Raw genomic sequence first — 26,167 nt, forward strand, 5'->3', positions numbered from 1 at the left:
CATTTTAAGATTTTATTACATTTTTATGAAAAGAATGATCATTTTAATAGAACAGCTTGAATAGAAAATTAACGAGAAGAATATGTCCACTTTCAGACGAGATATTCTATTGTATATTAATAACATGTCCTTAATAATCCAAAAAAATTAGTTTTCTTCATTTTGTCTTTTAAAAAATATATGTTTAGTTTTTTAATTAGCCATAAAAGAGTATATTTTTATGGGGCACCGTGTGATGGTTCAATACATGTGTTACGTTGTGTAACGTTCAAGTAAGGGTAAACATATCCATCTCCTCAAATATTTCTCATTTCTTTGTGATGAAACATTTGAAAATTTTCTTCTAGTTAAAAAAAAGTATAAATAATAACAATTATTATAGTGTATTAATTGTTATTAATAATTATTATTAATATTTTAATTATAATATTAATAATTATTGATTGTATTATTATTATTATCATTTATAGTCACCCTTCTGTGCAACATAGCACCTGAACTTATTTCTCCTCTATAACTATGAGTTAGGACCCACTGATGTAGGTTTTGAGGACCAAGTCTGGGGTGGGTAGGTGGGTGGAGCTGGGGGAAGGATGGGAGAAGATGGGCATCCAGGCAGCAGAGAGGGGTGTGACAGGGTCTGAGATGGAAAGCCTGACAGTACCTGACCCCCAACTATATGGTAAATAAACTCCTAAGGATTTATTTTCTTAAGAAGGCTGGAGGTAGAGAGTTGGCACTGCTTCGGGGTCTTAAAGATATCAGGGTAGCTGATATTCTCTTGATCCCCTTCTTTCATGGGCTCAAGATGACTGCGGCAGCTCCAGCCATTCCCTCTGACTCCATGGGGGAAGAAGGTAGGGTGGAATGCCACATTGGTACCCACAGCTGAGTAAGTACTCTTTAAAATTCTTCTCTAAAACCCAACCTTAGGACTTCTACTGACATAGGCCAGCCCTATATTCGGTGGAGGCTGGGAAAGAATTTCTTTCAAGAAAGTTTGCCCAGTTCAAAAATAGAAATGTCTGTGACTAAGCAAAAGCGGAAGGTGAATATCAAATGGCAACTGGTGGTCATGCTCCAGTGGGACCTGACTCTAGGAAAACCATCTCCAGCCTTTCAAGGAATTTGGTACATTTCTAAGTTAGCAGTTGATCGTCTTCTCCCAAATTGACAATGTCTGGTGGCCTAATTAGTTAACTTTTAGCATTTGTTGAGGTTTTGTGTTTAAGAAGTTTAAGAAGATACAGACAGAGGAACAGGTGGAGATATACAAGATTTGCAATTCGAAGAAGGGGAGTCTTGGTTTACGCCGAACAGTATACTCTGGGCGCTCTCAGCTTATGCCAAAGGGGGCTTTGTCATCTGGTCTGAGCCTGGTTTCTCATCCTTCCATCCACTGATAGGTCGACAATAATATAAAACACTCCAGCTGCCAGGATGAGACACAGAGAAGGAAAGTGATTAGCCTGATTCTGTGGATGAGAAAGATCATCAGGCTGAGTTTGTAAGGAAGGACACCATGGCCACAGGTATGGGGACTGGCTGACCTCAGGTTCAGGTCAAAGTTGGAAGCAAACCCAGGAGTACTCAGAAGATCACACACCTGGAAGTGGGGGCTTTAAGCCCAGATCTGCAATCAATGATTTATGTAATTAAAAAAAAAGGACTTAATCTTTCTGTGCCTTCTTCCCTATTTTAAAATGTTAGATAATGCGTGTGCCTCAGTTTTCATTGGGATGAAACACATGCAACATAACATTTACCAGGTTAATAGATACTCAGCGTGCAGTTGAGTGGCATTAACCACATTTATGCTTTTGTGCGGCCGTCGCCACCAGCTCTCTCCAGAATTATCTTCAGATGGAATCTGGTCCCTTTAGACACTAGCTACTCCTCCACCCACCCCTGGAAACCACTTTCTATTTTCCGCCCCTATGAATGTGCCTATTCCTGGTACCTCTTGTAAGGAGAATCAAACAGCATTTGTCTTCTTGTGACTGGCTTATATCACTTAGCAGCATGCCCTTGGGCTTCACCCATGTTGTCGCATGTCTGGGAGTTTCTTTTCTTTTAAAGGCTGATTAATATTTCATTGTGGGCATTCATTCATTCTTTGATGGACACTTGGTTTGCTTCCACCCCTTGGCTCTGGTGCTGAGTTAGCTGTGAACCTGAGCCTACGAATATTTTTGAGACCATTTCCAATACTTGTGCATCTAGGCCCAGAAGTGGAATTGCTGGATTCATCATGGAGTGTCATGTGTTCTGTTCCATTTATGTGATAAATGTCATTCTCTTCTAGTAAACAGTGAGTCCCTTGAGGGAAAGCCTGATTTCAATTCATGCTTGTATCCCTGGTGCAGGAATCCATCCGCCCCCTGCCCATTTTACCACCCACATGATTCCGGAAAGCACCTGGTGCATAGCACATATACACCAAATATTTTTGAAAGAATAACTGAAGGAATATAATTAACGGTAGTTGAATGGAAGATTAGTGAAAGAATTTCATAAGGTCTAAAGCAGGGGTCCACAAACTACAGGCACATCTGGCCTGCTGCTGTTTTTGTGTGGCCCACAAGAAAAATGGTTTTTACAGAGGAACATTTGCAGTCTGATAATAGGGAGCACTAACTTTGAACCCCAGTTAAAACAAATGTATCCCTCCCAGAAGAATTCCATTATTCCTCATCAGTAGGCCTGTATTATAAAAAATTCAACTCAATTGTTGTTACCGTATGTTTTTCAAAGAAGGTGCATACATTTTAATGTTTCTTTTTAATTAAAAAAAATTTTTTTTAATTAGTTATACATGACAGCAGAATACACTCTGATACATTGTACATAATGCAGTATAAGTTCTCATTCTTCTGGTTGTACATGGTGTAGAATGTTAAAACCGTATTTTGAATTTCATCTGTAACAAATTTGAGGACTCTGTTTACTCTTGTGTTAAGTACCTACATAATATTTCAATTTTGCCACTCGTCCCACAAAGCTTAGAATATTTGATGTTTGGCCTTTTATTAGAAAAGCTGGCTGACTACTACTGCAAAGTGTTGATTCAATAACAACCTTGCTGTTATTACTGTCATATACTGTGACATGATGGGACATTCAAAACTGTAAACATGTCTTAGGCACACTTGTCTGATTAAACGGGATGAATTTTGTGAAGCACTGGGCCCAGGAGCTACTTAATAAATGATGTTATTTTCTTTTTTTCTAGTGTAGTGGAATGAATAGTTAGTTGGTTGGAAGATAGGTGACTTTAAAAACATGACACACTGCATCTTGCTTTCCTAGATTATATGGGGGTTTGCCAGTGTTTCTTTAGTATAAGTTGTAGAAATTACAACGGGTTTATTGTTAGGTTCCCCAAATTCCCGATGGCAGTGACCTGGGATATGGGACATCTAATTATTCATGATGCTATGGAGAAAGGAAAGCTGAGCAGTTACCCTCATCAATCCTTCATACACACTAAGAAGAAAAATAAATAAATAAAAGACTATTTGTAGGCCTATGTCTACACATATATTTTTGCTATTGGTCTTGGGTCTTTAAAGTCTTTAAAAATTTATATTCAGAGTGTTTTCCTGTTCATTTTTCATTTTATTAAGAAGAAGCTATAAATAACACTTAACAATGCCATCGTTTTTCATTAGCTCTAATGGCCTTGTGACAGAAGGAAATCTCATGCAGTGCAATGCCTAAGTTTTTCTTCCTCAAAGGCTGTCAGGCTAGATCACTTAGAAATATTACAAAATCTTCTGTACTGAAGGAAGAAGCTTTTGACTCCATTTTTTTTTTTTTTTTAAACGTGTATTACATCATGTGAAACCCTAGTCATTTTGGGAGGGGATTCTAAATCACCCATGTTCCTTTGTCTTGACATTGTTGTTCCTTTCAAATTCACAATCTTTCCTCCAAAATGATTTTAGAAATCTAAAAACCGGTGTTTTTTAAATTCCATCATATTTTAATTCCACCTTGAATTAATTCTACCTTTCTTAGGTTATTATTCTGGAATCACTTGTATAGTCAATTAAATAGGAGCATTTTAGACCCGAGGGGACCTTTGACCTTCTGTAGTACAACCTCCTTGTTTTACAAGGAAGAAACTGAGACCAGGAGAGAGACGGTGAAATACACTTTGGTCATATGGTGAGTTAGTGGCACAGCAGAGACAGGAGCCAGCATGAGGCTCAAAAATGCTAACATTTGCTAGTTGTTTTCTGCTGGTAGGTTTTCAGGGATGAAACCATCCAGGTGCTTGATTGGGAAGAAATAATAGAAGTTCAAATTAAATTAAAACACTGTGATTCAAATGATTTCCAATTCTGTAGAAACTTGAAATTAAGACCATGATTTTAGGAAACAATGTATTTTGAAAATGCTTTGAATTTCACATTGGCGTTTATATAGACAGATTTTATTGGGACCTTACATCACTGTGAACAGTGCCATTATATTACTAGAATCTCTTGGTATCCACATATAAGCGAGCAGAGGAGCAGCAAGCTTTAGGTGGGGACTGTGCTGGCCTGTGGGCACCTGGGTGTTAGCTCAGGGCTTATTGAATGAGTGGGATCTTGGCTGTGTTACAGACATGGTGCCTTTGCAGGCTGTCTTGGCTCATGGGCAGGCTGGTGCAAAATCTTGCAGTACTTTGTACATTTGTGCAGTTGATTGCTTTAGAAAACAGTCTATAAATCCATACTTGTATTTTATCTGCCCTGCCCTTCCCTTCTCTTTCCTTTCCTTGATATGCCTGCATATCAGACAGCTGCCTGCATGTTCCTTAGGGTAAACTGGGAATAGCTGCGCCAGGAAGAAGGGCTCAGAAGCCCATGTGAAGGTGGTTGATCACTTCCAGCAACTTACTTAACATTTAAGGAAACCCATGCCCTTCCCTATCCTAGAAGATCTCATGGGCACTAACTCCATGTTTCCAAAAGCCACAGTACAGTATGAAACAAGTATAAATATAGTGCTTGGATGCTTAGGAAAGTCACTGTGTTTGCCAGTTCTGGCTCCACTCCCGAGTCAGCAACACCACGGTCTTCATTATATGCAGTTGTCTCTGTTTTGTCTTTTTAACTTTTTGAAACATTAATTAAGAGAGTTGAGCTTTCTAAGGTTGGTTGTTAAGGATGGTTCAACGATTTCTTTTAGAATGCAAGACTTGAAATGGGACCAATCTCTTTACAAAACAAGAAGCATCAAGGGAAGACTGTCATTATACTGTACTTACTGCACTTATGTGGGTAGTTGCCAGGAGCATAATCATTTTCTGGAACACTGTGTTCTGACTCTAGTTTGTACATCTGTTGTGCCTTTGTAGCCAAAAAGAAGTAGAAATTTATGAAAATATCAGGTGAGTTTGGGACCAGTTATATAGTTATTTTCAAGTCAAAAATTTCCCTTTGCCTGGGATTGACTCAGATATTTGCTTAATGGTACACTCTGAGTTCAGAGAGGATAAGATGGCAGATACCAGTGGAAACTGGCTGGTCCCAGGAGGGCGTATGGATGTGCGTAAAGTCTGGTCAGGGCATGAGCTGGGTCAGGGCACAGTCACATGGGTAGTGTCAGAACCGGTTGATCACAAACAGGTAAGAACTAAAAACTGTAAGTGAACAGGAGCTCCCTGGAGAAGACAGGTCCAGGAAAAGTCTCTGATAGGGAGCCGAGTCCATTGGTAGGCATTGGGTAACATCTGGTCAAGACTGGGGGCTGTATTAGTCATGGCTCATGCAATCAAAAAGAAGAACTTTATTGCAGGGACTTGGTTATGAAGATCTTTGAAGTAATCTGAAAAGCCAAGTAGGGATGACTTCACTCAGAGATTAACGACAGCAGGAAGTCACTATACCACAAAGTCCGATAGAACAAAGAGAGGAGGTGGTAGCGTCACCAGAGGCCTAGAGCTGGATCTACTTGGAGGATCCCGGAAGCATCTGAAACCATGGAGGTAAGTCTCTCTGGCAGAGCTGGAACCACAGAAGAGATAAAGCCACTTTTCTTAGTTTGTTTTGTGCTGCTATAACAGAATATCACAGCTTGGTAATTTATAATTTATAATAAACAGAAATTTATTTGGCTCATGATTCTGGCAGCTGGGAAGTCCAAGGTCAAGGGGCTAGCATTCTGTGGTGGAAGGTGAGAAGATGTGAGAGAGAAGGAAGGGGGCTGAACTCAATCTTTATAAGATACCCATTCACTCAATAATCACTCCACTCCCATGATGATGGCATTAATCCATTCCTCCACCCTTAGGACCTAACCACCTCTTAAAGATCCCATTACTCAACGCTTGAATTGGGGAGAAAGTTCCCAAAACCTGAACTTTGGAGGACACATTCAAACCATAGTACACTGCCGAGGAGGTCATAAACAGCAGAGGGAGGAAGGGAAGGAGATTCTCAGGCTCTTTCTTTCTTTGTATCCCCAGTCTTCCACCTAAACCGAGCTGGAGCTAGTTGGCAGGTGATTCTAACAAAGGTAGTTTGCAGGTAAAGGGCAGGGAATGAATCAGAGAGCAAACAGGCAAATGACTGACACACAGGCACAAGGAAGGGTCAGGGCTAGAGGGACTCCTGGGAGGTGTGCTGATTGGAGGCCTTGGTCAAATGGTTCCTCCAGTGGCAGAGAAAAAGCTTCCCTGCATTAGAGTTCTTCTGGGACCCAGAACTTGAGATTCATTGGGTTTTCCAAGACTTGGGCTTGCATGCTTCTCTGCCCAGAGCCCTTCTTAGATTAACTGACTGCTCATTCTCTGGGCTGTTGGAAGCTTAGTCAGATGTGGGGACAGAGGGACCTTTTCAAGATCTAGGAACTCTTCTTACCTACCTCCATGTAAAGTCTCAGTGACTGGATTCCTAAAACATTACCCGTTCAGTGGTTAAAGCTTCCTGGACGAATGATGGAAAATTCCATTATGATGAATATAAAATAAAGTTCTGCATTAAAACTATCTCATTTTATGCCTTTATGCCCTGGATGGCTGTAGAAGTAACACTCTTCAGAGTTAGTCATAAATTCTCAACCATGATTTAGGACATCTTATGGTCCCTGTCCCTCTTCCAGTCACTCTAGATAGAAAAACTGCCACTTTTATCCCCATCATTATCACCATCTTCACTGCCATGATGATAGTCATGGAACACTCTCTAAGTAGAACATTGTTATCTGCATTGCAGAGAAGGAAAGAGGTAGGCTGTTTCTAACAATGATGACTATGCTTTAAGATAGTAGCTCAGTGGTTCTGAAATGTTAGTATGAATCAGACTCACCTAGAAAGCCTGTTAAAATGCAGGTCCCAGCCTTTAGTTCTCCCACTTCATTTAGATTTAATGGGTCTAGGATAGGACCTAGGTATTTGCATTTCCCACTGGTTCCTAGATGGCACTGCTAGTCTAGGACACACTTGGAGAATCACTGCATTGATATGCTAGCTGTTCACACTGTCCAAAGCAGGTATTATTATCTCCATCCTACAGCAGAGGAGTTGAGGCTAAGAGAGGCCAAGTCACTAAATCACAACCACATGGCCAGAAAGCAATAGTGGAAGGTGGATTTTTGGGTCAGTTGGTGAAGTCCCCCTAGGTCATCTGTCCCTGATGGTCAGGCTGGGGACATTGTCAGGACTGCAATGCTACAGGATTGAATGGCCAGTTATGTTTTAGATACTAGGTGTCTCCCAAAAGCTCATGCGTGAGACAATGCAAGAAAGTTTAGAGGTGAACTGGTTGGGCCATGAGAGGTTTAAGCTAATCATATAGTTAGTCCCCTGATAAAGATTAGTTGAGTGGTAACTGTAGGCAGGCAGAGTGTGGCTGGAGGAGGTGGGTTCCTGGGGGCATGCCGTTGAGGTATATATTTTGTCCTTGTTGAGCAGAGCTGTCTCTGCTTCTTGGTGACCATGTCCTGACCTTCTTCCCTCTACCACACCCTTCTGTCATGGTGTTCTGCCCCACTCAAGCCCTGAGGGATGGAACCAGTGGTCTATGAACTGAGCCTCTGAAACCATGAGCCCAAAATAAATTTTTCTCCTCTGATTGTTCTTGTAAGGTCTTTTGGTTGCAGCAGCAATGAGATAGCTGACTGAAATAGCCACCACCCTCAGTGGACCAGGCCACTGACTACCTGTGGAATTTGTACTTTGGTCTTACATAGGCCCTAGTGAATGTCTATCTTAAGTTGTCTTCTTAGATGAAAGCAAAAGGGTGGGTTCATTTTTAGAGAAATTAGGTGCTGTTTGTGGTGCTTTACTTTTTGGTAAATGCTTGCATTAACTGAGGCTAGCGGAGATGTTTGAAGCCATGAGACTGAAGTGGCAGTCAGAGAGAGACCATTTGCATGGTTGGCGGGGCTCTGGCTGGGGCCTTTCCAGGGGCCAGCTGGTCATCTGGAGCCCACTGCCTGCAGTCTGGGGCACTTGCCTCACATGCAGGCCTCTATTCTGTTGCTTAGCATTTTGTTTCAGAATAAATGGGATTTAAAATGAGCCAGTCTCCCACATTGATGGTTTCTGTGACCAGTGACCTTCACAAAGTAGTGACTTCTTTTCTTGATCTTTAATTTCCCAAATTACCTTTCAAACAAGGAAGACCTAGGGCATGGAGGATAAAAAGGGTGTATAGTGTGTATAATACACCATCTCCTTCCCTACTGGATTTAAATCATACATTAATTATTAATTTAGGGTATCTTTATTGTTCCATCTGCAAACTGCAAATGTGAATTTCAGCCATGTATTTTTAAACAGCTGTGTTATGATTGAGCGAATTTGAATATCTCATGTAGTTTATTGCTAGTGGGCTTTGTTTATAGAGGAAAAATCTGTTTTTATGTATGGTTCCTAGCTTTTCATTTTGGTAAACGGTAGCCTAATTTTGGGTTAGGAGAAATGGGAGCTACTTTCCTATTTAATAGTTCCATATATCACATTTACAGAAGCTTCTATCTTATCTCCTTTGCAGAAACAGAGAATTAAGATCCAAAATAGGAGGGGGAAAAAAAAAGGCCCAGTGTAGAGAAATCTATGTCCTGAGACCTGGATTAAAGTTGATGAAGTTATAATAATGTACATAATTAATCTTGATAATAAAGATTTAAAAACAGCTTTACTTGCTTGGGTATACATTCAGTTAATTTTGCCTCTTGAAAGTAAAAGAGATAAATTTACACTTTCTGTAACTTTAGAAATTGATTCCAAAAGTATTAATTGCCTAATCAATATTAGGAAGAAAATAACTGCTTGCCACCTCTTCTTCAAAACACAATTTTTTAGGATTCTGGTAAATTTATGCCTGTGATTTTTCAAGTGACTCTGACACTTAGTATTGTGTTTTATATATCAGTTTTGTTGAAAAGCAAAATTTTAACAAATTGAAACATCTAATTGGCTTTGATTATTTGTGATTCATGAGTTGGGAAGCATTTTATCCCAAGACTGAGAAAAGGCTCTCTATTGGGCATGACAGAAGAGCTGGTTTTTATAAGGTCCCTTGAGCAGGAACAAGGAAATGGCATAATACAAGTGGGTTGGTTAACGTCAGGTCACTTCAGCTTTATTTCCTTATAAAGGTTAGAGTAGAGGGAATTTCCTTATCTTGTTGGATAAGACTGGCCTTTTGGGGGATTTAGCTGTCATCTGTCTTGATTTCAGGGAAGGTGAGAAAAATACCTTAGTTTTGATTTGGTGACATGGAACTTGGTCATGACTGACTCCATTTGGGTTTGGTCTGTTGGGACTTTTAAGTCTTACTTAGTAGTTTAATACATTGAAAATTCTCACTTCTTCATTTCATTCTTCAATTTTAATTCTTCTTTCAGAATTTTAAAGTAGAAATCAAGAGTCTTGCATAACCTTCCATAGCCCTGAATATCAGTTACTTATTGCTATAGCAAACCTCCCCAACAGTAGTCACTTATTGAGTTCCAAAATAGGTAACTGGGGCACAGAGTGGCACAAAAGGCTTGGATTCCTGCTGTGTCAGGTGGGGCAGCTCAACAGGGTGCTGGAGAATCCATTTCAAAGATGGGTGATCACATGACTGTGGAATTGGCACTAGCTGCAGACTGGAAAGTTCAGCAGGGGCTGATTGCCAGGGGTCTTGGTTCCTCTCCAAATAGATCTCTTCATGTAAGATGTTCCATGGGCTGCCTGGGCTTTCCCATACCACAGTAGTTGGGTTCTAAGAGTGGTGGTCCCAAAAGAAGCAGGTGCAGAGCTATAATACAGTCTTGTGTGACTTAGCCTTGGAAGTTGTGTGACATCATCTCTGCTATGCTATATTGGTGGGCTCAGATTGAAGGGGAGGGGATGGTAGGCGACAGAATAAAAGACCTGTCTAAGAATTTGATGGTATGTTTTAAAACTGTCACACCCCGGGAGGAGCCTCTGACATTTAACTTATCAAACTGTGACTTCTAAAGGAAAGAGTCTTGATCACTTGTGGATAGGGGGAAGCTGAATTGATATCCATAATTACATAGCCTAACTGGAATCAGTCTTGGCCTAATTAGGCAAATACTGAACAGTGTTCATCAGATTTGCACATGGTGGACCTGGGTTACCTTGGCAAGGGCAGTGTAATGGAGTGTAGATTTGGAGGTCAGCCTTCTGGTCTATCTGGAATAACTGGAAGATGATGATGGGGAGACAGGAGAGATAGCGCTTTCAAAATGCTTAGCTGAGGCAAGGAGAAGGGGCAACCACCAGAGGTGAATAGTGGGCCAAGGGAGCTTTCAAATGTTTTTCTTTTAATTCTTTTGTTTTTTTAGGATGAGAGAATTTATAGGGTGAAGGGAAGGAGACAGTACAAAATGTGAGATACTGTTCCTATTCACCCATGTGACTTAATTTCTCTTCCACATTTTCTTAAGTGCAAGGATTCTGGCACAGTGGCATACACAAGACACTTGATAAGCATTTGCTTTACTAGGGAGCTCTACTGTGTTTTATGGGATTACCTGCAACCTACTCTGCCCTCTGTTCTTTCCCTTCAGGGCATGGCCCTTTGTCTACCATTTTGTTTCACAGTAGACCAAGGACATGTCTTATAGAATGAATCTCGGTGTTGATGGATGCTGTGCCCATTCCTAGTGACCTCCATAGAGGTATGACTTTCTCTCATCACCCTGACCTCAGAGACTGTACCAAAAATCCTTATTTACCTTTTGAAGCAAAACAGCCCATAGAATGACCTCAGGCTTTGAAGGCTTCAATAAAGTCCCACTGGTTGTCTCAAGGACTAAAGAGTGATCTCCTCAGAGTTGTTTTCTCTTACTGTAACAACTATACTCTGTAAGTGAGGACGTGAGGGTTGTGAATCAATCACTTTTGCAAAGCACTTTCCCAAACTTTAAAATTTGTAAACTAGAAAGCACAATAGAAATGTACAGACCTGATTATTTGTAGTCTTTTGGGTCAGTGTGGGTGTTTACATTTCTTCAGAAACCTAGTTTCTCCTTTGAGGGTCATGTAGTATCTGCTCCAGTCACTTTTCCATTTTTTGACTTATACAAGGAATTGGCCTGGAAGTGTCAACAATTGAAAAATTGCGACAATTTTTTGCTTCATGATCTACAGTTGTAACAGACACAGTAACAATAGTACTCTCTTTATGTAGTCTTTTTCTTTCTTTCTAAGGAGTAAAAATCACTAACTAGAGTAAATAATAAGAGAATGGAGTTTCGTTGCTGAAGCTGCATATCTTTAGAAGCCAAATTTTCTTTGACACATGAGAAATGGTTGAAGATATTTCAGGAATTTTTCATATTAGTGTGGTAATGGTCCGAGGCATACAACATGGAGAGAATTATTTAATCCGGTTTATAATTTGTGTTAATTATCTGCTATATGAAAATAATTTCTGCTTAGTTAATTTCATCTTTCAATAACTTGTACAAGGTCTCTACAGCACTGTGCACTTAGATTATTGCTGTGATATGCACATATGTAATAGTTTTCAGTAGGGCATCTCTTTCAGAACAACTACCTTCTTTTCTAAAGCAAAACGCGTAATGAAAACAAAGGATGAGGCAAATTTTGTGTGTAATTCCTAGGTTTTTCTACTTAGTGGGTATATATTAAATGATTATACATAGAGACTGATGCTTAAATGTTTGACTGAGGAATTTGCCAAGGGGCATTTAGGATTCCAAAGAGGAAAAAAGCCCACGGGTGACTTAGAGCCCTTGGTAATGTCTGCTGTATTCTGATAGAGCAGAACTCACAGACACTATCACACTGCATGCATACAGAGTTCCTGAAGACAATGATATATACAAGCCACAATAATAATGTTTAAATAATATAGAAGGATTTCTGAAAAACATTGTTTGCATTGCCTAGTATACCAGCTTCAAGGTTCTATGTGATTTTGTCCTAGACAGAAATCTTTGTGCCAAGTTTGAGAGGTGGGCATTATGTTAACAAGTGGAACAGGGAGTTAGAGAAGGGAAGAGAGTGTGACCCACATGAATCCTATGTCTGTTATGGCAGCCACGATTCCTGGAATGTTCCTGCTATTTTTACATGGTGGTTCCTGGGTTGATGTTATCCATTTCTGGGGTTGTTACTCTCCTGAAAGTCCATGCCATCTTGTCTCTCTTATACTATCTAGGGCTTGAGGGAAAGGGAGTGAAAAGCTCCTATTATTTAGCTTTTCATTACTTTGACCTAAATATCTGACAAGACCAACTTAGAGGAGGAAAAGTTCATTTTGGGCTCGTGGTTTCAGATGTTCAGTCAATGATTGGCCAATTCCATTGCTTCAGGCCTAAGGCGAAGTAGCACATCATGGGGCGGAAGGGTGTGGTGGAGGAAAGCTGCTCAGTTCACAGCAGCCAGGAAGCAGAGAGGGGGAGGGGGAGGGGGAGGGGCAGAAGAGGGAGGGGAGAGGGGGAGGGAAGGGGAGAAGGAGAAGGAGAAGGAGCCACAGGGAAGCTGCACCTTTCCTTTTCAGGGCAAGCCCTAGTGACCCATCTCCTCTAGCCATGCTCCACCTGCCTACAGTTACCATCCAGTCCATTCAGACTAGAAGGGACTGACTAGGTCACAGCTCTCATAATCTGATCATCTCACCTGTGCATATCCCTGTGTTAATACGGAAGCTTTTGGGTTGGGAGACACTTCACATCCAAATCATAACAGCCCCTGTCTAAGCTTGATGTGGTCAGTGTCCATGCATGAACTACATGTGGCATGTGGACCACAGTGGACATTTATTTTTATTTTCTGTTACTATTTCCATATCGGGGACTCCCCTCTCTTTGCAGTCTTAGTAAGAGGCAGGCATTTGCTCTAGCTAGGCATGGATGCACCTCCTGGGACAGCAGTCAGATACATCTCCCTGGAATGGAGAATCTCGAACAAGCACTGCAGAGAAAAAATGTGTTTGTAGCAGGAGCAACAGCAGCAATGTCCCTGTTATTCCTGAAACTATGCTGAGCTTCTGTGACCGTCCCAAGCACTACCTCCTGTAGACAAAGTGATAGCGATGTTTTGCTATTCTAAGTCATTCTAAAACTGGCGAGTATTAGTTTTATCCCTTGTTATCACAAGAGTCCTGACTGACATAGAGACCACCCCGTACAGCCTCAACATTGCCACTCATCGCTAATTCTCTTTTGGTTCTGTTTCCAGGACACCCTTGTCACTTGTGGGACTCTTCACAGTTCACCCGAGAGCGTGTAGGTACATGATGACTTTGACATTTGAGCATCAGTAGATCCCATTACCACAGTTTTACAGGTGATCAAATACTCAGTGAAACTAAGTGACTTGCCCTAGGTCATATGGCTAGTAAAGTAGCCAAAGTAGAACTTAAACTGGACCTCTTGACTCCCAAACCACCTCTTCCCACTAGTTCTGATTGGTTTGTAGAAGTTAACTTGCAATAAAGCATCTTTGACTGCAACACCACACCCACCACCAGATTCAGGAGAACTGAGAGGAAGAGGGGCATGTTTGAGCATGGGTCATTACCAGCTGGTAGCACGGTCTGTAGATAGTCCCCAAGTTCTAACTGTTCAACTTGGGATTTCTTGACTTTATAATGGTGCAAAAGTGATAGACAGTCAATAGAAACTATACTTTGAATTTTGAATCTGGATCTTTTCCTGAGCTAGTGCGATGTGGTTCAGTCCTCGTGACGTTGGGCAAGGGCAGTGAGCTGCTCTGTCAGTCCCAGATCATCATGGGGGAGACAACCAGTGCTCCACAAGGGCGCGGTGCTGCAGAGCTAGACCCGTAGGTTAGATGGATTTGATGCCATTTCATTGATGATATTTTCAACTCACAATGGACTTATTGCGATGTAACCCTTTGATAGGTCAAGGAGCATACCTCCTTGAGGCAGGACAGTGAGTTTTTTCATGTCGTCTGAATCCATCCTCAGCCCTTTCCGCCCTAGGTGACAGCAAGAGAGCTCAGCTCCCCAAATCATATTAAAATTGCCAGTTGCAAGTAGTTTACTTTGAAATTACACTTTTAAAACACTTAACACTAATTTAAGAGCAAATTAATCCTAATAAGAATCATCTTCAAATAACTTTTTTTCCATTTTTTCTTCTCAAGCAGTGTATGCATATTGCTGATAGATAGAAAATACAAATAAAAAGTAAAGGGAAAAAACCCTCATTATCTTGCCACCTGGAAATAACCACTTCAAAGTATGTTTTTCTAGACCTTTCCTCTGAGTTGTCTACTTCAGATTTCAAAGGTTCTGCTCTTAACTGTCAACATAAATGTGCATGCTACACGTGTGAGGTTATGCAGTGACTTTTCCAAACTGTGTTCCTGCTGCAGTAAGATAAATTGTGTGTAAAATCTGCAGAGCTGCTGCAAAGAGTGGGGGCAGGGATGGATCCAGGTTTCCTGAAGCATGATGCTTAGGCAATTGGAGTTTCTCTTTAAGAAAAAGAATATAAAACTATGAATATGAAATGGGGCACATAAATGAACATTGACTTAGAAGGGGAAACTTCAAAAAAATCGCAAGAAGACTTGAGCAATGGCTGACACTTTGGAGATTTGGGTCCCTGTCTTTTTTTGGTGTTCTTCTCAAGACAATTGACCAGAAGAGCTTACATGGAAGGCTTCCTCACCAGAACTGGCTTTCCTTCCCTTCCCAGAATGCTGTGTGCTTTCCCAAGGGCCAGGAGTCCTCTGCTGAAGCCTCCCTGGGCACAGGGTATGGCCAGGGGAGAGGCATCTCTTCCTTCTTCTCTCTTCTGGGGATGTGCAGAATTCCTTCCCAGTAGCAGTGAAGCAATTCTTGACCCACTTCAAGGTGCTATTATAATTATTCACTGGCATTTTCTTGCTATAATTTTGTCATTTCTTGTGTTGTCTTTGTTAGATCTACAGTTTAATTTGGCAATTGTTTTGGAGTAGAGAGCTAATTGATTATTAATTTTTCCAATTCTTAACCAGTTGCTGCAATACCATCTGCTGACTCATCCGTCTGTTTCGTTGATTTGAAACTATCATGTATTTCTACTTTGATCCTCCTCTTGATTTTCTGTTCATCGATCTGCCTGTATATTGCTGCACAATTACTCCATCATTAAACTTTGTTATACAGTTTAATATTTGATAGAAAGGGAACTCTTCCCTCAATAGCTTTTCTTATTAAAAAAAAAAAAAGTCCAGACTCTTCTCACGTATTTATTACTCCAGATCTTAAGAATCATTTATTTGCCAAGCTGTAGAAAAAAGAAATTCTGTTGGGATTTAGTTGAATTAGTGTTTATTTTGGACTAATTTATACAGACTTGAAATATGTCTAATATTAATGTATATTTTCCAGAAATAAGGTGTGTCTCTTAATCTCATTTCCTTTTAAGTGCTCGGTATGCTTTTTGGTCTCTTTGACAATTTTTTTGTATGTTCCGTTCTGGGTAATTATTTTTATTTTTGTTGTGAAAGGGATCTTATGCCACCCTCTCATAATCTTTTCTAACTGGCTATCATTGGTATGCAAAAAGACTGTTTTTAAAAGACCTCGACTCCTCACCAAACTCTGAGTAATTCTAATAGTTTGTTAACTGTCAGGCTTTTTCACTTTGCTTATCCTTTTTGAAACTCATTTTTGGAGTGCTTTCTGATAATAAAATCTTGGTAAAATGCTATAACAACTGGAGGTGGCGAGGCCTGGTGACTTTGAATAGTAATTGTGATTGGGCAAAATCAGGTAGGATGCACAGAACTTGTAGAATGTATTACAGATTTATTATAAGTCATTGGGAGCCAGACAAAGTGTGAATCACATGGCACAGATTCAATCACATATCCCGCTCTGACTGCAGCCCTGTGGTGGAGCCAGCTGCTTATCAGTTACCCTGTCCAACCTGCCTGAGGGGCAAGTCATGATCCCCAGGGCCCTTTAAAAGGATCCTACATTTAAGGTGGTCTCGGCTGCTTTTGTGTTGCATACAGGACAGCACCAGGCTGGAGCAGTGAGGGACGGGCTCATCTACGCAGGGCTTTGTGAAGTGTTGTGTGTGTGTGTGGCAGAGATCTGCCACTGGTGTCCTTGCTGCAGTGCCCCACCTCCCGGTGCAGAGCTGGACCATTTTCCCCAACTGGTGCTTGCCAAAACAGCTGCTAAAAACCAGATCTCAAACAACACAGGCAGACAGGCTTGTCCAGGAGTTAAGATGCTGAGCTCAAGCTGTGTTGCAGTGGGGCCCTGAATCACAGGGAGAGACTGAGCCTGGGTCTATGGCTTCTCTGTGGTTTAGACTCTTTTTATTTAAATACTGTTTCCAATTGAAGCACATCTTCTGTAGGCTCTAAAACCCCAGTGTGCCTTAGTCAGTACTTCAGTGGAAACTGTGGGAGTGAGTGCTGAGGAGAACAGAGAAGGGGCCGGTTCCAGGGCTGTGGGATGGCGGGAAGGCTCCTTTTGATCTCCTGTGTGTGGGTGTGTGGCAGAGGGAAGTTTTGCCTAATGGGTGTGAAACTGGGGGAACCTTCTGTTGGGGGGAGTGCTGCCAGCCATTTTATTTCTAATTAAGAAGAGCTCCTAGGTGGAGAAGGAAGTTAGCTTGCCAACTCATTAGCAAACACTCTGGTTCCCTTCTCAGCACACTGCCTGGTGGGGCAGGGAGAACAGAGAGAGGCCCATTCCTAATATTTACTAGGCCTGGGGCAGGAGTACCAGTGGAGACCTATGTACCATGTGTCTATGTAACTTTCCAGCTTTTAAGTCAGGCTGTCTATAAACCTGGTCCCAGGCTCCTATCTTGAGAAATACTTTGGTAGCAACCTAGGTTCAAATTTAGAATTGTTGGCTGCCTCAAGTTTCTTGTCCAGAATCTCCCTAGGGGTATATGTAGACATCTGTGACTATGGGTCCCAGGTCTTTCTACACCTGGCTACAAATAGCCTTCCTTATCCAAACCAATAAAGTGGTTTATCCTCAAAAGAATGGACTGAGGAGGGTCCTAGGAAGTGCAGTGTGGCCAGAAGATGGGGTGAGGTCTGATGGGCACATCCTGGGAGCTCTCTGCACTTACTGCCCCATGGACATGTGGTGGCTGGAGGAGGTACAACTGGGGACCTCTGGGCAGAATGCCCAGGGCATAGACACAGTCTCTTGACCAGCCACGGTTTGGAGATGGGAGGGATGGAGAGAGAGGGCGAGAGCTTGGAACTACATTCAAGGGGATAAGGTGCTCGAAGGGGTGAGGTCCACACCCCAGGCACAAGGGCCCTGGGATATACCAAACTATAGTTTCAGAAAGACCGTTTGGCCGAGTGTGGTGTCACATCCCTGTAATCCCAGTGTCGTGGAAGGCTGGGGCAGGAGGATCACAAGTTCAAGGCAGGTTTAGCAACGTAGCAAGACCCTGTCTCAAATCAAAAATTAAAAAAGGGATTGGGATGTAGCTCAGTACTCCTGGGTTCAATTCCCTGCACCAAAAATAAAATTGGAAAAAAAAAAAAAAAAAAAGAGATAAACTCTTTTATTGCTCCTGAATTTGGGCAGTATATTTAAAGATTTGCCACTCATCTGATGTAGACCCAGTGGGCACATCCTGAGCTTGTCTCAGGCCTCTAGACTCCCAGTTCTAGCGCTAATGGTAACAGGAGTCAGCCATTGTGGCAGGAAGGGGAAGGGAGATGTGGAGGACGGATGGCAGCCGTCTCCTTCCTCTCCCTGACTGTTTTCACACACCTGCTGAGCTGGTCCTCATTCTTTGTCTCCACCTCCCACCTCACCAGTTCCTATTGGGCCTCTTAGTTTCCATTTTCAGTTTTTGTTCCTTTGCTTGCCTGAGAAGTTTTTTTCCAGGTGGCTCAACAGGGGCACTGGGGACATTATGGGGAGGTAGGAGACACTTTTCTTGCATCCCAAGGAGCTTTGGTGATATTAAAATGATAGTACTATATTCAGGTATTTTACAAGTTAGAGAGGCTTTTGTGGGTTGACATGGAAACCAGCTACCTCTAATAACACTGTTTCTACAGGGCAGTGTATTTCTCCTTTCTAATCGCTCATTTACAGGTGAACTTTCAGAACAAAACATACTTCTTTGTGGTTGTCAGCTCCAAGATTTCACGTCTGGAAGGGTGCGCTGAGTTCATCAGACTTAGAAAGTGGATTGAATCTACTCTAAGTTGATGTGTGGGGCCTGTTCTCTCTCTGAAGTTCTATGATTGTAGTTCACCTCCCTCATTTTCGTAGGTGAGGAAACTGAGATCAAAGAATGTGAAGTGATTTATATGAAGCCAAACACAGATTCTTGTCTGGAACCAGCCTCCCATCCCCGCTCCTCCCTCTTTTATTGCTCTCAGAACCTGCGAGGGCCAATTCATTACGCAAGGAGTCAACACCTGCACCCGACTAGGGGCGAACAGCACAGGAAGGTGCGGTAGCATGCCCCACACACAGTGCATACTGCTGGGGCCACCTGTGTGAGCAGGGTGAAGGGATAGTTGAAGAGCAGTCAGAAACAGAACTTCTCAGAGTTTAAAGGTGGCAATAGGGGTCACTGCATCAATATCCCCAGTGTCTCTCTCAGTACATTAGAATATGATTGATCTGCACATGGAGTTAAATTGTTCCAATTTTTTAAATGTCTGCAATGATTTTCTTACCTGTAGGAGTTTCTGTATAGAATAGTGACTGCTGGTCCTCTGAGCTGCGTGAAATTTGTTTTCTGTAGTATTGATTGGATAACAGCTGTGAGGCTGCTTCCTTCCCTGTGAAGTGGGGATCATGATGTGGCCTACGTGATCCTTTTGTAAGGATTACCTGACAATGGACATGTAACGTTCCCCGTGAGGGCCTGGCCTTGAGCAAGGATCCCTAATCCATTATTGGAGCTAATCTATTATCGGAGCTGTCATTGTCACCAGGGGCTCTCCCTGTCTGCTCCTTCCATTGTCCTTTCTGGTGCCACCTCTTTATTTTGGAGGTATTTTCCATTACTCCAGAGAATCTGTTTCATATTCCAAAGTGCTTTCCTTCATGGGTCAAGAGATACCAGACTCCTTTATAAAGATATTTTTATTTGTTCCATTATAGGGACTAGTTTTGATTCTTTGTAGCATTGGAGTCCTTTTCGTGGGCTTTTTCCTGGCCATGTTCCTCAACAAGATTTGTTTACTTAATCAGCTGGGGGGACATAAGAATATTCCTTAGGATCCTTTGCTTTTTCTGTTGGGCTCCTAATTTGTATTCCCTTCGAAGAGAACTAGTCACTGCTCACCTAGAGGATGGAATGACAAAACTTTCCAAAGTTGAGCTGCCCTTCTTTGTGACTTCTGGGATAGTTTTGTCTTCTGTGGTTGGTTATTTGAAGAATTCCTGATCTGGACTTTCCCTCTCCTTCTCCTGAGTTTTTGCCTGTACTAGGCATTTCATGCTGATTCATGCCTTCTGATTTTCTTTAGGCCACGAAGTAGATCTGCAGAGGTTGCTGCCACACCCCTTTGCCTCAGATTAAAGTGATCGCCTAAAATTTGGGATTAGACCCTGTGTCCCAGGAAAGTGGGGAGCTGAAACTCCAAACCTGGCATTGCCTGGCTTTCCATTCATTCCAAGAGCATTAACTACTGGGAACATAATTCTAATAACTACTGTAAAGACTTTACTTGAAAATTCTAGCTTCTAGATCTTATTGGGCTGACCTCTGTTGATCATCTTTTACCTTGGGAAATGATCATGTTTCCCTAGTTCTTTGTACACTGAGTGATCTTACATTGTCTTAGACTATGTGAAAATTATATTGCATAAATGCTAGGTCCTTTTGTAATCCATATCTTAAAGCTGATAATCAACCTGGTTAGGTTTAGGCTGTTAGTTCTGTCTTGCCCTCTATGGGTCATAGTGTCAATTCAGTTTTCAAAGTCTCTGATTTCTGCTTTGACTCTGTCTTGTATTTGTACCACCAGAGATTAGTCTGAGACCTGGACCTTGCTTTAAAAACCTTAATTCAGTTCTCAGATCTCTGTTACGTTGCATTGGGTCTGTTCTGCACATATGCAACTCATGGGTGAACCTGAGACTCATTGCAGAGTGTCATACACAGAATTAGGAGACCCTTTTCTCTAGCTCTTTGCTCTCTGTCATTCCATTCATATTTTCTGGACAGACATTGGGATTAGTCCCTTTGAAGGTCACTTTTCCAACTTCTGACTCCTTTCCACCATCTGCCTGATTGTGTTTCCTTCTCATAGTTCTCAGCTAGCTGCTTTTTGTATTTTGTCGAGTTTCTAATTGTAGTCTGAGGGAAGAAGACTGTGTGGCTTTTGCCACCATGATAGTTTCATGACTTTAAATGCCTTACTGGCAACTTCCAGATTGATGTCTCTTGTCTGGACCTCCCCAGAACTCCACATCTCCTTCTGGATGTCAAGTAGATTTCTCAGCTTCCTCTATGGAAGGCTGAGCTCTGGTCTTCTGAGCTCAACCCCCTCCATGGTCTTCCCCCACCTCAACTGTGGGCACTGCCTTGTGATCACCCAGGGCTCCTCTCTGCTCACACTTCTCTTCTATACAGTTGATCCTGATAGCTTTCTTTTTTTAATAAATATCTGAAATATATATTTAACTTTTTAAAATTGTCTCTCTGTTATCCTTTTTTTTTTTTTATCTGCAGAGCATGATCACTTCCTACCTGTCCTCTGTTTCCACTCTCCCCTTCGTCTGTTCTTTACTCTGTAGTAGGTCAGGCCATTTCAAGTTTTGTTTGACTCTCGATCTCCCACCAGCGATTATTCTCTCCCTGTGTATATAAGACAAAGTCCTTGCAGGGACTTGGAAGGTTTTAGGTGATCTCTACCTGTCACCCTCATTGCTCATACTTCTTCATATTCAGCTGACGGGTCACAGCTCTGCCTGTTCTTCAACTCTCTTCTGCTCAGGCCTTGGTCCTTGCTATCTTCTACATGTCCCTCTACCAGATCATCTGCAGGACTGTTGCTTTCACCCACCTTCAGATCTTGCTCAAATATCTCCTCTTCATAAATCCACTTCCCCCTTCCTCTCTACTTCCTTTGTACTGGGCATTACTTAAAACACTTGTCAAAATGAACACATCGTGTATTTGTGTGCTTCCTGACATTTTCAGAAGCTCTTTGAGGCCAAGTTCTTTGAATTTACTTCTTCTGTATTGTATTTTGGGTAACCTTCAGTGCTGAGCATAGGATAGGCACTTAGTAAATATTTATTGACTGAGTGATTTGAAAGACGAATGATACATTCTTCTCAAAAGGGAATTTAGTGAAGCGACTTCTAATCTTTTTCAAAAAAGCACTATATTAAAAGAGGAATGTAGAAATTGTTATGGCAGCAAGCATTCTAAGATGTCAGTGCCCAAAGCCCATCTCTGCAGTACAGAGTTTTAGTGTGCTGGTGGAAGCAGGTGACTTAATTTCTGAGTCTCACATGCTTGGACTGGGTTGCTCAGTTTCCACTGGACCATTTGTAAGGATAGCCATGGGAATCAGAGATGGAAAGGCCCAGTTTGCACCCCTTATCCCACAGTCCATCTTAAAGACCCAGGAGTAGACATGGTAGTGTGGAAGCCAGTATAGACCATTTTTTTCATAGCAACTTTGGCCTCTTTCTTCCTGCCACCTTGTTCTTCTGTGACCAGGTTCCATGATCATGAATGGTAGAGTGAAGAGCTGGTGCACATATCTACCTGGATGTGAGCAGCTTTAAACTCATTGCTTGGCTCAAATTCCTGCCTCCTTGCCCCTTAGTGCCTCTGAGGCACAGGCATGGTGAGGGTCAAGATACATTATTGTGCAGATCAAATGCTTAAACTTGGAAACCTTAGGAGGACCCTGAAATCCAGATCCACTTGGTTCCTTGCATCTGAATCCATTTTTAGTGGCCACCTGGGTTATTCACAGAAAGGAAAGGTATCATCCCAGGATGGGTGTTTTCATGCCTGTGGAGTGTAAGAGGATGATGTTTCCTGTTTTTTTCTAAGGCTGCATTATAAATTAAGAAATCTTCTGACTTGGGAGGCTGAGGCAGGAGGATTGCAGGTTCAAAGTCAGCCTCAGCAACTTAGTGAGACCCTAAGCAACTCAGTGAGACCCTGTCTTTAGATTAAAATATACACACACACACACACACACACACATATATATGGGCTGAGGATGTGGCTCAGTGGTTAAGCACCCCTGTTCAGTCCCTGATACCAAAAAATAAAAAAATAAAGAGAGAGAGAAATCTTTTGAGGGCTTTCTGATTTTAATGCCAACTTCCAAAAGTTGGCATGGGGAAGGAGGACTTTGAGACCGTCAGCAGTGAAGTACAGTGCTTATAACTCAAGAGTCCCCGGTTGCCTCAGCAGTGAAACTATTATTACTGAGTTGCATGGCCCCATAATGAACCAGTTTAGGTGATAAAGAACTGATGTATCCTGTTTTGAATTTTTGGAGTACAGTATTTTCTTGTTTGCCAAGTTTTACACAAATCATTTTTATGTTTCTCCTGCTTTCTGTAACAGTATAAAAATAAATTTCTTTTTGATAAGAGCAGCAGTTGAATAATGCTATGATTGGAATTTAAGATGAATAATGCTTTACAAACTATTAAAAATACTTCTCATTTATGTTTCAAGAGTAAGACATTATATAATTGTCTTCTTTAATTTTTAGAAAGAGGGAGAGTAATGGAGGGATTTTATGTGTTGTCTCTACATGCTGTTTAGATAGTTACTTACATCAGATAGTTAGTAGTATTCTTTAGCTGTCCAGGTTGTATGGCAGTTTCCAGCATCCTAAAGGCATTAAGGGAAATACTTTGCAACCCTGTTAAGAAGATGCCAAATATGTCTGAGATATGACTCATTGCTCTTGGTGGAAGGAAGCCTTAGTGGGAGGGAAAAGATCCAAGCATCTCCCTGGTTCTATGAAAGGCAGAAGGTTTTATGAGTACTCATTCATTTTTTGTTCATTTATTAATCCAATGGGTATTTATTGCATGTTCCTCTCTGTACCAGTCATTGTGCTAGGTAGGCGTCTCGGGAAGAATTCCTCTCTGATATAGAGTATTTCTGATACACAGAGAGGCTGGTGGTGGAAGAGATGGAAAAGCTGGAGCAGTTGTGTGAGCCTGATGAAGAGATTGTCATGTGTGGGTGGTTAGTACCTTGATAGAAAGGGAGGGAGAAAAAAAATTAAGCATATTGCTTCAAGTTACTGCTGCCCCGTGTAGTTCAAGTATATCATGAGCCTTAACACTAAGTATACCAAAGTCAGTACAACTCTACCTCTTCACATTTCTGTAAAGAAAAATAGAAGCATTATTTGTAATAGCTTTTTAAAAAGAAGAAAAATTTAACTGCCTCACAGAATAGTTAAATTAACATGAGACACTCATGAGATGAAATTCTCTGTGGTCATTAAAAATCATATTGCCAAAGAGCATTTATGGGTTGAGAACATACTCATCATATAATAAGTGGGAAAAAGCTCATAAAACCATCTGCTCTCAGTGTGCTACATTCTCAGCTTGACCCGTCTTGACCACCATGGTGAAATATGTAACTACTCCTTCCCCACTCGTGCGTTTCCATCTCTGCATCCTCTCAGCTCCTCATGCTGACCATCTTGGGACATGCTATGAAACTTACTTGTTTGTACCATTCCTTACTGTTTTTCTCCTGATGAAGTGCAAGTTATAAGAGGGCAGGAATTTTTGCCTATTTTGTTTTTACTGAGGTGACCCCCAAAGCCTCTAACAACTTCTGGGTCTATAGCAGGACCTAAAAGGTTACTTGCCAAATAAATGAATGAAGGAAATATGGTTAGGTGATTAAATGGATGACCGTTATATTATTTTTCTACTTTTCTTAATTTTCCATATTTTCTATGATAAACATGGATTCACTCTGCAATCAAAGAGGGAAAAGCCTTTAAAGAGATGTTGCATATGAATTCTTCAGACCGATCTAATGAGGTACTTTGTGGAAATGACTGGAAGGACAACTGAAGAGGGAGGAGTCAAGCCTCTGGGTGTTGGCAGAGGACATGGACCATAGAGGTCTTGGGACCTGCGGGCTCCGTCTGGATTCTGGGCTTGCCTCACTGGCAAGTTCATCTGCCACAGCTGGACTTCTGGGCAGCCATGTTTGCCACGGACCTTAGCCAAAGAGGCCAAAAGCTGTATTGCTGGGAGCCAAGCAGAATCTGGTGCAATCTATTTTAAGACAGAAACCATAGAAATACTTTAAGCACATATGCTCTCCTTGCCTCATGTGTTATCTTTTTTCTGCAAGTAAATGACAAGCTGTTAGAGAAAAACGTTTCTATTTTCTACTTCCCTTATCTTCAATAGGGCATAAGCAGTTCTGGTCTTAACATTGATATCACATGCTTATTAATTAATTGATCCTTGATTTTCCATATATAAAATAAATGCTGTTTCTGATGGTTTGGAGGTAGCAAAAGAATATATAGGGCAGTGATTCGAGTGACTTAGAAGGCATTATATATGTATGCACATATATATTTAATGACATTTTCTTATTAATATTTTAAACACTAATAAACTAAAGTGAAATGTTCAGGATATATAACTTGGCTGCAGTAACCTTCTGCTATTGAAATTGAACTGTTTTTATTCAGAGATACAGATTGATTTTTCAGAAACAGGATATTACATAACGGATTATTCAATTCAGTAAATGCATTTTGAGATTCCACTATCTATAAGGTACTTCGTAGGCACTGAAGGCAGCTGTAGAGGTCAGATGCAAGGGTCTGAGCTCTCCAAAGTAAGAACATAGGCACAGAAGCAGTGCCCAGGATGAGCAGGAAAGATACATTTTGAATATTTAAAAGAGGAAGTGATCACTTGTGACCCCGGGGGCAGGTGAACGTCCTTGGAGTAGGAGACACAGTGATGAGCACAGAAATATGAAAATGTTGGTAGGTGGGAGATGGTAGATATGGGAGGAAAAGATTCCAAGTGTGGAGGGGTAACACAATCAAAAGGCGAGGGACAGTGTCCTGTTTGTGGGCAGGACTGCAGGAACACGCAGGTGAGAGAGGTGGGAGACGAAGCTAAAAAGTAGGTTTGGGTAACATATGGAGGACTTGACCTTCAAGCTGCAGCGAGAAGCTCTGTTTTCAGCTTCCCAAGGGACCTTTGGATGGTGTACAACATTAGAATTGAGTTTTGAAAGAAAAGGTTTACAGTTTTCATTTGGCTTGACAAATAAAGAGTGCCCATATGCTTCCCATGTTTGTGGTGTCTGTGACGGTGCCTGTCACCTCAGAAGGAAGGATACATAAAATCAAGTAAGTTGCTTCCTTCTGGAAATAGAGGTGTTTTCTTCTTTCCCTCCTGTGCAGGTCCCCTGGATTGCATTTACAGATTTATACAAACTACTATTAGGGAAAGGGAGATAAATATAAATGGTTAAATTATTTTCTCAAAGATCTGTGGTAAATAGAATCCATGCATCTGATCTCTAAGAAGCCTTCTAAATTGAGACCTTGTAAAGATTTTCAAAATATTATCAATAAGATCAACGTCATTGTATGTGAACTTAGTGTTCTGATTTTATGCAATTTCTGTTGCTTTGTGCAGAATTTGTTGCATTAGTCAATAAATAATCCTGTATAATTTCTTAAGCAAACATTTTGGAGAGAAGTCTAACCAGGATCACT

General features: G+C 41.4%; 1 protein-coding gene across 1 annotated transcript in view; it reads left to right on the forward strand.

The window, feature by feature from the left end:
* CSGALNACT1 (chondroitin sulfate N-acetylgalactosaminyltransferase 1) overlaps positions 1 to 26,167 on the forward strand; it is a 311,827-nt gene that overhangs the window by 49,782 nt on the left and 235,878 nt on the right. The gene's annotated exons all lie outside the window — the stretch shown is intronic.

Source organism: Sciurus vulgaris (genome assembly GCF_902686455.1).
Source record: "Sciurus vulgaris genome assembly, chromosome: 5".
In the NCBI taxonomy this organism is placed as follows: domain Eukaryota; kingdom Metazoa; phylum Chordata; class Mammalia; order Rodentia; family Sciuridae; genus Sciurus; species Sciurus vulgaris.